The sequence below is a fragment of the Acipenser ruthenus genome, chromosome 29, assembly GCF_902713425.1.
Source record: "Acipenser ruthenus chromosome 29, fAciRut3.2 maternal haplotype, whole genome shotgun sequence".
NCBI classification, from domain to species: domain Eukaryota; kingdom Metazoa; phylum Chordata; class Actinopteri; order Acipenseriformes; family Acipenseridae; genus Acipenser; species Acipenser ruthenus.
Window position 1 is genome coordinate 18,708,582 of NC_081217.1, and position 16,738 is coordinate 18,725,319.

Below are 16,738 nucleotides of genomic sequence, written 5' to 3' on the forward strand. Positions count from 1 at the left end.
TTTGATTTAGAATCTTTAGGGGCTCATTCTGTAGATTTGTGTTCTATAGATTTAGGCTTAAAGTGTTGCTTTCTCAAGATGTAAATTGAAGCTACAAAATGAACATGTTACTTCCTGTTGTATAGGCACCTTAATTCATATATTTGTTATAGATTACTCTATATTAAAACAAATATGGTGAGATTCACTTTTTTCTTTCTTTAAAGCATCATGTAAATATCCTAGGAGAGACTTCAGAAACTCATCAGTGTGCCTCTCCATAGAACCACATGCTTTTAATGAAAAATAATTAACTTTTTTTATGTGATTGACATTCTCTTTGTAGATATCTGTCTTAATTGCCTTTTAAATTACAGGATCATAATGGGTTTGAAACGACTGTGATTAACTACTGCTGTAAACAGCGTGAACACCTCATTAGAGTGCATTCCTTGCTTGTGAGGGCTTGTTTAAACTTGAGAGAAGTGTGTAACACCATTGCACTGCATTTAGAGCGATGTGTTTCTGGTTGTTAACATTATTAAGAAGATGGGAGCACTTCCTATTAAACCTTATTGCCTTATCATCCAGTTACACGTGATATGAAGAGAAAAATACTGGGTGTAATTTATTTGTTTTGGTTACTTTACATAAGGACAATCCGCTAATCGCCCTTAACAAAACTGTATTTAATCGCGTTTTTCTTTTTTTGTAAGTATCTTATTTCTTCTACTCATAAAAAGAAAACGCTATTAAATACAGTTTTGCTAAGTGCAATTAGCGGGTTGTCAAAGTTTTGATTTGGTCCCAGCCCAGATATCACCTCATTACAGATTAGTAACACATTACACACAAGGTTCTGTAGTTACATGTCCTTTGGAATTACACTGCATTTATGTATTTACAATGTCATTGCTACGTAACCGATTACAGTGCAATGGGGTTTCTTGTGTTGAAATCAGAAGGAGTTGCATTGTCAAGTGAGGAATCAGCAGACCTAAATTTTCAAGTGGTTTAGTGTAAAAAGACAACTTAGGAGTTCAAGCTGTGTCTAACATTTTTTTTTTTATAGTACAGTTGTTTATATTAGGATATGAAATTCTTTAATAACTAGTCACAGAGCAAGTTTGTCAGTGGTGTTATTTTAGACTTACAAATATTTGCCTATGCTTCTGTAAATTTATACTGCAAATAAACATACGTGTAAGCCGGTCAATTTAGGTGCATGTGAATAACGTACTTTGAGCAGGGAAGTCACGGTATGGTATTTTATGCAAGATAGTTAAATAGAACACATAGGAGCTCTTAAATAAACCTCCTGGGTTATTTTTTAAGCTTTTAAGCATTGTGTTTTTGTGGTAAATTCTCTGTAAATATGGCCCTTTAACTTGTAAAAAGCACCAGGTTTCACATTGAAACATGTAAAATAATCCAGTGATTTGTTTCCATGGGCTTGCGCAATACAGCTAAATGATAAACTAAAACCTGCCATGGGTTACCTGAATTATTCATTATACTACTAGGCCTTTTTAAATGGGAAAACAATCAAAGATTAAAGTGTGTTCCTGTTATTTCCTGTTTAGTCAGTCCATTCCTGAAAGCAAATCCCCTCTGACAGCTGGATATAAAATCAGAGAGGTATTTCTGGTAGCACATGATTAGGGTTAGCATTGGATAAATACTGCATTGATAAGCCTTTCACTCGGGAATGATGCAACCAAACAATGAACTCAAGATTCCAAGACAACTTCCACCACGAGGTATAGAATATTCTCTTTTGGAATGTGATAGGTGATTTTTGTTCCATTCTTTGGTTACCAGTGACCACATTTGCCGTGAGGGTGTGTATTTACGAAGACCACAGCTCTTACAATACTCAATTTACCATCAAGCCATCCTCAAATCCTGTCCATCATGTATACATGCATCCCTATAAATGTTGTTTTCATAACTGTCTTCTATTCCTAAGGGTCAGATGTCAGTTGCATAAGCACTGCATTGGCTACAGTAAGCTGTGTTGTTTTATTTCTCCCCATGTGCTAGCCTGTAGTATTTTTATCTGCAGTGCGAGTCTTTTGCACCTGGTGTTAATGTTAATCCAGCATGATCTCATTCTGAATGATTTACACCTGGCCGTGAGTTATAAATACAGTGGTTTTATCTGCAGTGAATATCCAAGCCATGCTGTATTTGTGTCTGACCTGTTATTTAATCCTTTTCAGACTGCTGTATTGAAGCAAGGCAGTATGGGCTAGTGGTTAGCTGGAGGTTACTGAAGATCATTGTGAGGGACCCTTTACATGACCACATAGAGGGTTCTTTATCAAATTTGTACATTCGCCGAACTTTTTAGAGCAAAAGTAAAAAGCATTAACATAGAAGTCGCTAAACTATATATATATATTATATATATATATATATATATATATATATATATATATATATATATATATATATATATATATATAAGCCAAAATGAAATATAAATATTACTTATCACACATATACAAATCCAAAATCTATTTGCAGCCACCGCTCTGATAATACAGGTCAAATGAGGCAGCTCTGAGCTTGACTCGCTACTGTTAAGAAGCGCTCACTGCGTGTGTTTTGTTCAATAAGAAAAGCCACGCAACGCCCTGGGGCGCTCTGCTCATTGAACACACTCCTGGACAAGCAGAGTTCTTCGGGAACAAAATAGGCTTTATTAGGTAAATATGAGAACTAAGCCTACTGCTTCACCTCTCCACAGGTGAGCATAAAATATCACACTTAAAATAACAGTAAAACAGAACGGAACTCAAAGTAACAACAAAACATTTGCTTTCTTTCTTTCTTCCTCCACCCTTCACTAACAAGTGTCTCCTCTTCCCCTTGGAAGCAGGAACTGCTAGCTTTTATTCACACCCTTGTAGTCACATGACTAGGAGGGCCCAAAACAGAAAACGCCTTTAAAGTATTTTAACAATTGTACAGCCCATACCATTTCTATTCAAAAATAAGTAAATAATTCATATTCAACTAATAATTCAATCAGAAAAGAAATAAATACTTTAAAGCAATGTTCCTTTTGTTTTAATGTTCCTTTTGTTTTAAACTGCTCATGTGATCACACATGCCGTACCCCCTTACAGCAACTAAAATAAAACACAGGGGTTAAAGTAATGAAACAAGGCTGTTATGGGATGAAGTTCATGGAATACATTTATGAACTGTAGAATATGAAACAACAAAACAACACAACAGGTGAGGGGTTTTCAGCTGAGAAACGCAGTCATTTTGCTATAGACTGTATCTGGATTCAGCCTCGTCTCTGCCAGAAGAAATACAATATATCGAAAAATGAATGATGTGCGTTGGCTTGTGGTGGCTTGGCTTCTACTATTGCCAGAACATACAGGAATGCAAAGAACTGAGTAAAAGGTCCTGCAATTTAAATACATTTATTACACAATACGCTTTTTTTTATGTAGTTATATTCATACTGTAAAGTAACTAGCCTCTTTAATATAGCAACATACTTTCGGTGTAACAGAACACAGACATTTGCCAAATACAGATTTCCTGAGTGCTGCTGACTTAGGGTTACCAGGCGTCCTAGGAAAACTGGTGTTGTCCCAGTTTTCAGTCCTAATTTTTTGCCCTGGTTGGAAATGTTAAAATTGTTAAATATTCCCAGGTTTTGCTATTGTACTCACATTTTTTTAAAGTACGCTACAAAACTAAAGCAGTGTGCTCAGCAAGTTAACATCAAAGTAATTTCCATACAAACTAGCCTTTTAATCTGACTTACAAAACACAAGTGTACAGCACTCAATTCGTAAAAAAGGGAAATGCAACACAAAGCAGACAAGCCTTAAGTAAAATCTCAGTATGATGGGGTTTGTCTGCGTGACTTTTGATTTTAGAAGTGATGCACACAGAGTTTACGTGGCTTGGCTCTGATTATAAAGCAAAAGCAAGCTAGTGCCTGTGATGAGACTGAAAACAGGACCTCCTGTCTCCAAGTCTTCAGACCTCACAGCAGCTTTGTTTTGTCTTTGTTTTAAACTGAAGTTGTCGTGCACTTCGTTTGTGTCGAAACAAGAAAGCCCTGGTACACCTTAAGCGATAGCTGAGTGCGAAACACTACAATACATGTCAGGATTTAATACACATTTTCCTATTGAAACCATATGATGTAAACACACATCTGACCCTTACAAATAGAACAACATTTATTGGAATGCAAGTGAATGGGAAAATGTAAATAACTTATTTATTTTGTACTGATACTTATTTTTCATTCACTTACATATTCTACAGTCCATAAACAGGGCAGCAGTGTGGAGTAGTGGTTAGGGCTCTGGACTCTTGACCGGAGGGTTGTGGGTTCAATCCCCAGTGGGGGACACTGCTGTTGTACCCTTGAGCAAGGTACTTTACCTAGATTGCTCCAGTAAAAACCTGACTGTATAAATGGGTAATTGTATATAAAAAATAATGTAATTGTATGTAAAAATAATGTGATATCTTGTAACAATTGTAAGTCGCCCTGGATAAGGGCGTCTGCTAATAAATAAATAATAATAATAAACGTGCATATTTGTTCCATCAGCTTCATCCTGTAACAGCATTATCTATTTCAGTTTAAAAGTTTATTCTAACCCGTGTTTTGTTTCAGTTGCTGTAAGGGGGTACGGCATGTGTGGTCATATGACCAGTTTAAAACTTAAATTGCTAAAAAGTATTTGTTTTTGTTCTGAATCAATTATTATTATTTGAATAGTTACTTATTTGTGAACAGACAGTGTATGGTCTCCACCATTTTTAAAATACTTCAAATATGTTTTATTTAAAAAAGTTTGAGTTGTTCTGTTTTACTGTCATTTAAAAAGTGTGTTCTTTTATGCTCACCTGTGTTCAGAGGTGAAGCAGTGGGCCTAGTTCCTGTATAAACCTAATAAAGCCTATTTCTGGTTCCTGAAGAACTGCTTGTCCTGGTTCCAATTTGGTACAGGCTCTCTTGTCAAGCACCCTCCCCTTGTTTCGATAAGTTCATGACAGCAGCAGCAGACTGATCAAGAACAACATTGACTTGAATATCTCACTTATAAACTCAATGTATTTATAGTGTATACTCCCTGTTGTCATGTAAAGGGTATCCCTCACAATGATCTTCAGTAACCTCCAGCTAGCCACTAGCCCATACTGCCTTGCTTCGCAGTCTGAAAACAATTAAATAACAGGTCAGACACAAGTACAGCATGGCTTGGGTATTCACTGCAGATAAAACCACTGTATTTATAAATCACGACCAGGTGTAAATCATTCAGATCATGTCGGATTAACAACACCAGGTGCAAAAGACTCGCACTGCAGATAAAAAAATACTACAGGCTCGCACACAGGGAGAAATAAAACAACACAGCTTACTGTAGCCAATGCAGTGCTTATTCAACTGACATCTGACCCTTAGGAATAGAAGCCAGTTATGAAAACAACATTTATAGGGATACAAGTGAATGGAGAATTTGACTGGCTAAAAGTTGCTTTCTTGTCCTTCCTCTCACAAAACATACCTTTGCATGGTCTAGCAAGCTATATGCCCATTTTTGGATAATAATTGAAGTTCCAGGTCTTATAGCTATAAAAAGCAGAAATATCTGCTTCACCTACACAAATGTACTTCCCTGTTAAGTTGTGTGCAATACAACATACACATTGATATCAGTGACATAGTAATGACAGCTATTGATCCAAAACTTCAAACATTCATAAGACCTAGAAGAAACTAAGTCAAGCAGTCAAACATTTTGGCCTTCATCAATAAAAAAATTAAAAATAAATACATATTGACAGTTTACAAATTGCTACTCAGTGAAGATTGCAGTCTATACAAGAGAGCTTCTGAAATTGCATTTACTGTATTTAACTGTATTTACAACTACCTCTACAGCAAAGTAATCCGTGACATGCATTCTAATTGGACTGCTTTGTGTTTTTAATGTGCAAGGTGGGCAGGTATCCTGATGTCTTATTATGCGTGGCTTTAATTCCTTTCAATTGCACAATCGCATTTTAATAAGCTCATTAAAATATCTGCTGCCGGTAAACTGCTTGTGGTTTTTCAACATTCATATATGCTAAATATCTTGTGAATGATTTCTACTTAGTTCCTTATGCTTGCAATGTGCCTTTCCGCTTTCAAAATGATCCCTGCTTTTTCCTCATCTAGCTGTGACTCATTGTATATACTGTAGGATGGCTACATTTTATACAGTAATACACATAAATACACTCAAGGTGGCTACTGATAGAATCATTCCTACTAGTGAGCGTGATGCTGTGTATGAAATCATTGTGAAAAGATGCACCCTCATCTACAGTTCTATGCAGTAATATGCACTTTTAACGTGAAGACATGTTTTTAACATAAAGCTTTTGGAATCACTATGCTCTGAACTTCTTCTGACCAGAATCTACTAGAGGCAGATTGACTTCTTCTTTCAACAGCATTACAATTCCAAATATCAGGTAAACAGATGCATTTGATTACACTGATGACATTTTAGACAGAACAAGCTGTTTCAATGTTTTATGTCAGGCTTTTGATCCGTAAACTGTAGCTTTTATCTTTTTTTTTTTTTTTTTTTTTTTTTTTTTACAAGGAACCAACATGTTCAATTGAAGGTGAAGACATGTTTGTGGAAATAAAACTGTTTGAGATTTTCCAGGTTTTACTCTGAACATTTATAAGACACTTCTTGATAAACGGTTGAATTAAATAGATGAATCAAGGGGGGATCATTCTAGAAACAATGCGATGGCTCAAATTGATTTCCCTGTATTCTGCTCCTGGGTTATCCTGCTGTAAATCTGTACAATTTACTTTGACGAGTACAAAGACTTTTAACAAGCTCCCATTGTGTGTTAATCACATGAATACCAATCTTCAGATTCTTCGTACTGTCTTTCACAACTGGAGGGTCATTCCAGCTCAAGTGGGCCAAATTCAGAGGAGGTGTTTCCTCTAATTGTGGTTGACGAGAAACATAAACCATGTGTGATGGAGAAAAGGGTGCTGTGTGCATGTGAAGGAAAAGCTGTGTGCAGTAACTCATGCCCCATATGATGAGAATGTGATTGAAGACATCATTTTTGTGCATGAGTCCTAGACAAATAATATGTGTATAATTGTAATGCTAGAGGTGTTTCTATCTCAGATATGTAGCCAGGGCCCAAACCTTAACCATTACTATATATATAATACTACTATAATAAAAGCATAGCAAAGTGTAATTAAGCACAGTGAAAGCATGGTTAAGCATAAGTAAACTCTGTAAATCCCAGAGAGATATTGGCAAAGCATATCAACCCATTAAGTGCCATTGTTCATTTGCGGACAGGTTACTTTGTAATTATTTGGAGCATTTTCTCTTTAACTATATTGTTATGATAACTTCTTATAATTTTGTTAACCACAAAAGTTAAATCTAAATGTATTGTATCAAATTGCATAAATACAGCTTGTGTTCTGATTTTTTCAAATATATATATATATATATTTTTTGGTACTTAATGGGTAAAAAATATTATGGTAAATATATAGTATAACCATAGGAAAAGCATTAGGAAACTCTAGAATTTCAAGGCTTAGCAAGAAATAAAAGTCTTCCTCTCCTGTGAGGTATCTGTAAAATGGGACTGTTATATGTAATAAAATTGAAAGCAGTTTATATTCCCGACAAGAGCCAAGGGAGACAGCTTCATGGAGTTTCAACAGGACTCCGCTGTAAAATATTTCAAAATTGTAAAAGCAAATCGAGAAAGCCACAGAGCGGACTGCTTACTCAGTTTGATCCCCAGCCTTAAATAACTTTTTTGAGGTGAAACTGGCATTTAAACAAATAAACACTGATGCCCAGACACTTTCTAACTGTAATGGGACTGTAACTGTAAAATCACCAGAATTTGTAATAAACCTTGTTAGAGATTTTAATCAAAACCAGTTTCCTTTGCTTAAGGTAGCCTCTTCTCCAGACCCCAGTACAGCACATTTGTTGATAGCGCACAGCAGCACTTCTTGCTGTTTGAACGTTTCAAAACCGCTGGTAGTGAAACCATAAACTCAAAACTTCCTCCTCAGGGGCGAATTCTGCGTATGTTGCTGAGGAAGAAGTGACAGCAGCATGCCAGAGTAGAGATGTACTGAGAGCAGGAGAGGGAGGGGTCGAGGGTGACTCTGAGGTTCTTGGTGGATAAGGAGGGAGAGAGGGTTGTAGATTCAAGAGGAATAAAGATAGAGAGATCAAGTGGTGGGGGAGGAAGGGGGGAGGGTAAGTAAAGGAGGTCTGATTTGGAGAGGTTGAGTTTAAGATGATGCAAGTGCATCCAGGAGGAGATGGCCGAGAGACAGGTACAGATACGAGAGGAGAGGTGGGAGTCAGGGGGAAAAGAGAGGAAGATCTGGGGGTCATCAGAATAGAGATGATATGAGAAGCCATGGGAGGAAATGAGGGGACCCAGGGAACGGGTCTCGAGAGAAAACAGGAAGGGTCCCAGGACTGAGCCTTGGGGAACACCAGTAGAAAGGGAGCAAGAGCTGGTGATGTACTGCTCGCTCGAGGGTTTTAGAGAGGAAAGGGAGAAGGGAGACAGGACGGTAGTTCTGGAGGGATGAGGGATCAAGGGAGTGGGAAAGTAAAGAGGTGAGGGGGCAAAGGGAGTCGAGGCAGGCGTTGAGGGAGGAGAAGAGGGTGAAGGTAGCCAAGTCTACAGAGAGCTGGGAGAAAGAGTCGATAGAGGGGAGGTGCGAGAGAGCAGCATAGGAAAAGAGTGGGAGGGAGATGAGAGATTTCGACAGGTGACAGAGGGGATCTGCAGAGTAGGAAGGGATGGGAGCGACAGAGAAGGAGATAAAGTAATGATCAGAGCTATCGAGAGGAGTGACAGAGAGGGCAGGGAGGGGGAAGCAGTCCCTGGTGAAGACGAGGTCCAGTTGACTGCCAGCTGTGTGAGTGGAGGACGGGACAGGGAGAGACAGAGGACAAAGGAATGAAAAATGGGAAGAGATCCAGCAGAGTGATTGGGGTTGGAGAGGTGGATGTTGAAGTCACCTAATAGAACAACAGGGGTGGAGGGAGGAGAGGAGCTCGCTGAACAAATGTCAGTTTGGGACAGTTTTGCGCTGTGTGCTCATGAACAGGGAACAGCTCTCTGATTCAGTCAGGTTCATAGGAATTTTAATAATTCCTTCCTAGCTCCAGCTTGACATTTCCAGAGCTTTGCTTGCTTTTCAGACGCTGTGTGATGAAATGCATGCATGTTTCAGAGCTTCCATGCAGTACGCCAGGATATTGTATTTTTGGACCCCTCCAAAGGTCAAGGTTAACAAGGCTATAGTTTTCATGGGTCGCTGCAGCTTTGGATTCCGCTGCGTGGCTCAGACAATGCCACGATTCAAGTTTTAGTTTAAGTGAGTAATTCCAAACAATCAAACGTCAGGTCTACTGACAGCTGCATCTGTTTTGATGTGGGCTCGTTGAAAAGTGTTTTTCTTTTTCCCTTGGATATTCTGAAGTACTCTACAGGAACTGAGGAAAGGCAGCTATTGAATATTAACTATGAAATTACAAAGACTGCATTATAATAGAGGTGACAGGGTCACCAGCTGGGATGAACATTATAAATTAATACCCTCAACATGAAATGAGTCTCTTGCCTTTGGCTTTCAAACATTTCAGCATTAAATTTTTTTTTTCCATAATAAAAGGTAATACACTTGTGTTTTATTAATGCGGAGGTCAATTTATTTTGCATGGGAATGCAAGAACAGCAAAAGAAGAAGAGTCCTGTTCAGTTTTGTTAAGGCAGAACCTCTGTTTTGGTTCCAAGCGAATCAGCCCCTTTCTTTAGTTTCAATCGCATTTAACAATTCATTAATAAAAGTATTATCTTACTATATACTCCTCTGACCATACTGTACACCAGCACTTACCAAATTGAAAAAACCTAAGATTACACTTTAAACTCTTGCCCTAGAACTGAACAAGACGAAATGATTTGCGTCACCACTCAAACCTCATTGCTCTCACTAACTCCTCTCCTAATTTCTTTCATTGAGAAGATTTTAACATAATGCAGTCTTTGTCTTCTTCCTACGTATATGATTCAGTGTTTACATAGCACTGTTAAATGACAATCAAGTGGTATTCCAAAAGTGTATGGCATAGAAACCATGCTAAAAAAAACTGCACTGTATTCCATAAGGACTGGTGAAGGACTGCGTAGATTTGTAAATTATATTACCTCAACACCCCCCTTCCCAGGTTAAATGCTGAAATATAAAAATGAAAACCGCCTTTAAACCCAAGAAGACAATATCAGTTCAGCTTTCTCCTCAATAACATGTCTGGAGTTTTTATATATACATTTTGTGGCACACCAACTGCTTGCATTTTATTTATGTGGCCCCTGGCAATCTAGGCACATATAATTACGGCATGGACTGCAATATACTAAATACTTACACCAAGATCGACAGCAGCTAAGGAATTTATACTGGCCTTAAGGACTTCAGAGAACCATTTATTTTCTCTTTTGATTTGTTTCTGCAATTCTTCTTTTTTGTTTTTCTTGCTCCGGTGCATACAGGTCTTTTTTTCACAGCACGCTATATGCTTACCACAGCACCTTGAAATGGGCCTGATCTCAGAAGGTAACCAAGGCTGACACTGCTTTTAACTGAATGGGCAGCCTTCAAAACAAACAGGCAGTTATCCTGTTGTTGAGTGTGTTGCTAAATTCAGTACACTCTTCAGAGTGTGTGATCTCCTAATTAAAGCCTACGGATCCCACTTACCTTAACTTCAGTGATCCATTCCAAACTCTTCATTATAGAGCGCAGTGCATACATAAGGGAGGGACAGTGAAAAATGAAGCATGGCTATCACAGTGCTTGTGTGTGTTTTACCAGACTCTGCCATGCACTGCCACTATTGCACTGCTCTTTGCCATGGTATACCGCAGCACATTTTTACAAGATGAAATCAGTGTGCTGCATTGTGTGGAGCCACTCATCCACGGGTAGCTGGCTTTGTTCCATCCTTAGCTTTATTTGAAGGTCACGTGGGGGCCTTTGCTTAAAGAGCCACAAGCACGAAAATTACATTTTAATCACCTCTTAAGAGTTCTTGTTTATAACTGCTCTGGGAGGGTTTTTTTGGAGCAGTTTTCCTGAATTTATTTTGATCCCCATACTTTTCATTCACATTAGTTTCCTTTGCAGACGGAAAGGTGATGTCACATCTCTTCCCTAAACCCTGCCCCTTATTGTCCTTTTTCTGAAGCATAAATCAAATCAGGATGAAAAGAGATTAAACTAAACCTTAGGGGTGCTGATTTCCAAATTATTATTATTATTATTATTATTATTATTATTATTATTATTATTATTATTATTATTATTATTGTTATTATTGTTATTATTATTATTATTATTATTATTATTAGTAGTAGTAGTAGTAGTAGTAGTAGTAGTATGTGTACATCTCATCTGAATCAACACAATGCAAGATTGACTTTACAATATCATGTATGAGTTACACTTGTGTATAAGTCAATTCAAATCTAAAAGGAAATTTTAAAAAAGGTCATAGTGTGTATTTCCAAACCTCTTTAAATTCTACGTAAACCATCAACCTTACCATTAAATCCATTTAAAACCTGTTTTGTTGAGACTTGTTTTAGACAAGTGAAGTTATTAACTAGGGGTGTGCAGATGCTCCTACTCAGAATTGCCTTTATGAAGTATTGATCGGCAGGTATTCAATAAATCCGTTCTTTCACGTGTTGATTTCAAAAGAAGAAAAGAGGTGCTTCCCTCACCTTTACACCTTTAGTACCATGTTCTAAAAGCCGATTGGAAAATTATTTCTCTCATCCGAGGTGCAGACATCTTTACTGACGTACCAAGTAAATTCTATGACAGGTGACTGGCACAGTGCAACGTAACCCCCCCTTATCCATCCACATCTGGATTTTTTTTGTCAGTATTCCGAATACAGCTTGTAATTGCATTTTAATAGATAAGTAAACTGTGCTCATAAATCAGTTACAAACACATAGGCAGCCTGGGTCTGTGTGAGAGTTAAACTCTACCAAGCCATGTAAACCAATATTTAATAAAATGCACATGGCACGAACAGCTGCCAGAAATAAGTGGCACACTTTTTCTCCATCCCTCCCTTACAGCATGTCAGGTCCCCTCGCTATAACAGCGGCCGGGCTACATTTTATTTCCACTTCTTGTGTGTGTTGGTGTTACATCTTCATAAAACTCAACAGACTGTTCATTTTTATTTATTTTAGAACCTAACAACTGCTGAACTTATTTCTGTTTTTAATAGCTCTCAACATTAACAGGAAACTTGTTTTTTCATGCTTAACCTGAACATAGAAAACTAAAAGCAATCTACGCAGTTCTAGTTGGTAATTATCAAGTTGGATAGCATCTGGGATTCAGTTTTAATTATGCTGCTGCTATTCTTAAGTATCAAACAAGAAAAACTGTTATGAAGATTTAATAGCTGCTATTTAAGCTAAAATTGCTCAAATGAGTAAACAGCAATTATCTTTATCATCATTTGTGTTTGCTTTTGATATTTGGTATTGTTCTTTTTTTAAAGCTAATAATAGAGGTGGCATGATTAACCCTGTAATGCCACCCCTCTCTCTATATTTTTTAAATCCATCTTCACAAGCCCAGCATTTTCATATGCAGTATATTATGTGTTGATGTACAGGGAAAAATTGTGTTTTGTACAAGAAACTGAATCTAGTTAAATAATGAAAGTTTTCTTATTTCAGAAATGCTTGGGCGTTACAGGGATCAAACCGAACAGCAGTCAGTGTTGGATTCCAAGCCATAGTTTTGAACCATAGTGACTCAATGTGATTCTGTTGGACTGGGTTCCAAGGCAGCCCTCTCGTTAATGACTCCTTATGCAAGAGAGATAATAATTATTTTCAATACGCATGTCAATTCACATCGGTGCTCACCTGTGGGAAGTGTGCTACTGCAGGTTATATGATGCCAAAGCCTCAAAAGCTTATTTAGTATCCAACTTTTCAAAACACCAAAAAAAAAAAAAAAAAACACACAATTTTTGCCAACCCAGCAGATTTTTTTGTTTAGCTTAAATCTGTTTTATGACAGTTGTATGAGTCACCAACTTAATGGGAATTGTGCCAGACTCACACTACAATGAAACATCTTGTCTTCCTACATTAAAGCAGCGAGGACCCTTTATAGCTCTCCCACAGAAAGCCTGTTTAAAAACCGTCACTGTGCATACGGCTGAGCTCCCTCCAGCACACAGACACACATGCTCCCAACTGGTTAAAAAAAAAAAAAAAAGGACTTGGCAAACCGTCAAGGAATCTGTACGGTATCTGACCTTTTGCAATGTTACACTGCGCACAGACATGAGTAACACTTTACATTCAGTGTCTCTAATTACTGTGTATTTACACAGTAGTTACTTAGTAAATACATGTGCACTTACACATAATGACAATGTTACAGTGTACTTACTGTGTACATCTTTTTGCACAATATAACTCTTTCTGATACTGTGTACTTATATATATCATGCAAAAAGATTTGCACATTAAGGGGTAGGTGTACTAAGATGGGCCAGTCGCAAACATACCACAATTTGCATTTTCATTGTGACACTTAACAAAGTGAAAATGTTGTCATATGTAGGCTACTAAGAGAAAATATGTTAATGAATACAGCCGCAATATACTAATTTAAATATTTGTTTGGTCTTCTTACCAAGATCTCTAGCATTATACATTGTGAGAGTCATGCTTCATTGTTCAAATAATTAGCAGGAACTGAGTTGTGGTTTGCTGCAGCAGAGGGTGCCTGAAGGATATCGTCTGTACATGCAAGGGTCAAAATAACATTGTTTTTGTTAAATGTAAACATCATCTGTACAATGCATTCTGTTCCATCTTCTTTTTACCTATTTTAATACTGTGTTTTATTTATATATATATATATATATATATATATATATATATATATATATATATATATATATATATATATATATATATATTGTAAGACAGCAGGGAGGGGGTTAAAGCCTCCCTGAAGAAAAAAACATGTGCGGAATGCACATTTGTTTAATTTAATTGTATTCGGTTCATTGTTTAATTGTTTTATTAGTTTAATTGTCACCCGCACCTGGTTAATTGTAAATTAGAGCCAGGTGCAGGGTTTAAAAGAAAGACAGCCAGTCTGTTCAGGGCTGCTGTGGGTAGAGCCCGCTTGCGAGGGTGTGCAGGCGTACAGAGAAGAAGGTACTGAAAAACCGTGGTTGCGTGTGAAAAATGTGTTTGTTTTGCTTTGTTGTACAGGGAAACAGCTTAGCTGTCCTGTTTGTAGTTAGGTTCCTGTTTGTTTAGTTAGCGCTCGTAAAGAGCTAGGTGTTTGTTTTGTATTTTGTTTATTTTTGTGTTGATTAAAAATAGCGCACCAGCGCTTAAAATCCATTTCTGTGTGCCGGGTCAATTTTTAAAGCGGCAACGAACCCGAGTGGGTGCGTTTCTTTTACAATATATAGGGCAGCAGTGTGGAGTAGTGGTTTGGGCTCTGGACTCTTGACCGGAGGGTCTTGGGTTCAATCCCCGGTCGGGGACAGTGCTGCTGTACCCTTGAGCAAGGTACTTTACCTAGATTGCTCCAGTAAAAACCCAACTGTATAAATGGGTAATTGTATGTAAAAAAAATAATGTAATTGTATGTCAAAATAATGTGATATCTTGTAACAATTGTAAGTTGCCCTGAATAAGGGCGTCTGCTAAGAAATAAAATTTTATATATATATATATATATATATATATATATATATATATATATATATATATATATATATATTATATGTGTGTGTGTGTGAAAGGCAGTTTAATCCCATCCGACTCTACAGTGGGGCCCCCAAATATAAAATGTGTTTCAATCAAAAAGCTTTTCATAATCATACAGGAGTAGCCCTTCGCTAAACCGGATATGTCTGTCTGACATCACGACGTGTCGGGTTTTAAAAAAATAAAATAAACTGCACACACATACATTTATAGTGCTCAATGTATTTTAAATGTATAAATCATTGCGCTGAAATAACACTAATGTGTTTTGGGTAGGCTACACATTACATTATGAAAAAATATATAAATCTGTACCGTACGCCTATACAGTATACAGTACAGCAGTGAAATCAAATGAACACCTAGCTCACTTTCTTTTGACTTTAACCTGTAGGCTACCGGTAACACAAAATAAATCATGCTGCTGCATTGCTCACAATGCGAATAAAAGATTATTTTAAATTGAAACTACATGACTTTAGCGTTGTTTATTATTATTATTATTATTATTATTATTATTATTATTATTATTAATATTAACTTGGCAGCCTAGACAATTAACACACAATAGATCATGGTGCCGCGTTGACAAGTTATGATACAGGAGGAAAGTCAATTCTCGTTAATACGAATTTCAAGGGACTAGCAACACATTTTGCATTTTATTTATTTATTTATTTCTTAGCAGACGCCCTTATCCAGGGCGACTTACAATTGTTACAAGATATTATACCACCAATTCATATTATCATGAGTAGCCTATAAGCCAAATCTATACTGTCTATTCTTAAGTTAGCCAGTGGTACAGTGCTAAATTATGCACAATTACAAACCACCTGCACATTAATAGGTGTGTGTCCTATTCCTATACAGATGCTCACAACGAGCCTGGAGGAGTTAGCAGCACATGTGTACATCTTATTATATTTGAGAACCCTGATTTGCATCTCCACCCCCTTTTTGCGAATTTATGCAGGAACGCCCATAACTACATATTCATCTGAGGTTGAACCGCAAAGCAAAAACTGCTGCCGCAAAGCATTCCCTAAAAAGTTGCAAAAAGCGTGGCGCATGTTTAGTACATTTCACCCAAGACTTCCGACTCCTTTGCAACTTTAGTAAACCTACCCCTAAGCACATTGCAGCTATACATGATAACATTTTCTATTTGCAATACACATGATTTATATGCAGTATTTTTGTTTTAACTAATATGCGATTGTAACTACATTTTAACTACTTGAATAAACAGTTTTCACATGTTTAGTCCTGGAACCTCAAACACACCCTTATCATGATTGTCATGTGTGGTGGTTAGTTTATCCGTTTGAATTAAGGCATTTGAAGTAATTGTTAGTTAAATATGAGGGAATAGCATTGCTGCGGACCAGCGAGCAGTAATTGGAAATAGATTTGTTGATTAATAAATCTATTAATTACAGGGTGGTTCAAAAGTCTCTTGACATTACAGAGGTGCATGTGGGGGGGGGAGCAAATGTGCCACAAAGATGGGAACAGAAATAGTTATGGTAGCAAATAAAAAGAAAAGCTACATTTCAGAGACAACTGGTGTTCTGTAAGTGTGCCAAACAAGCAAGAGACGGTCCCTTTTCCCTCTAAGAGTTTACCACAGTGTTTTTGCAATATTTTTTGCAGTTTTACCCCGCTTTTTCCATAGTTATACTATGCATAGTAGAAGTTTTTTTTCAGAATACAGTTATGTCTAGAAGTTGTCAATGCATTTGATTTCTCAAATGTACACTAGGTAATCCGATAGCATTTCATTTTTAATTTGAAAGTTTCAGTGGTCAAGCGAACAGACACATAAATAAGATGTGGC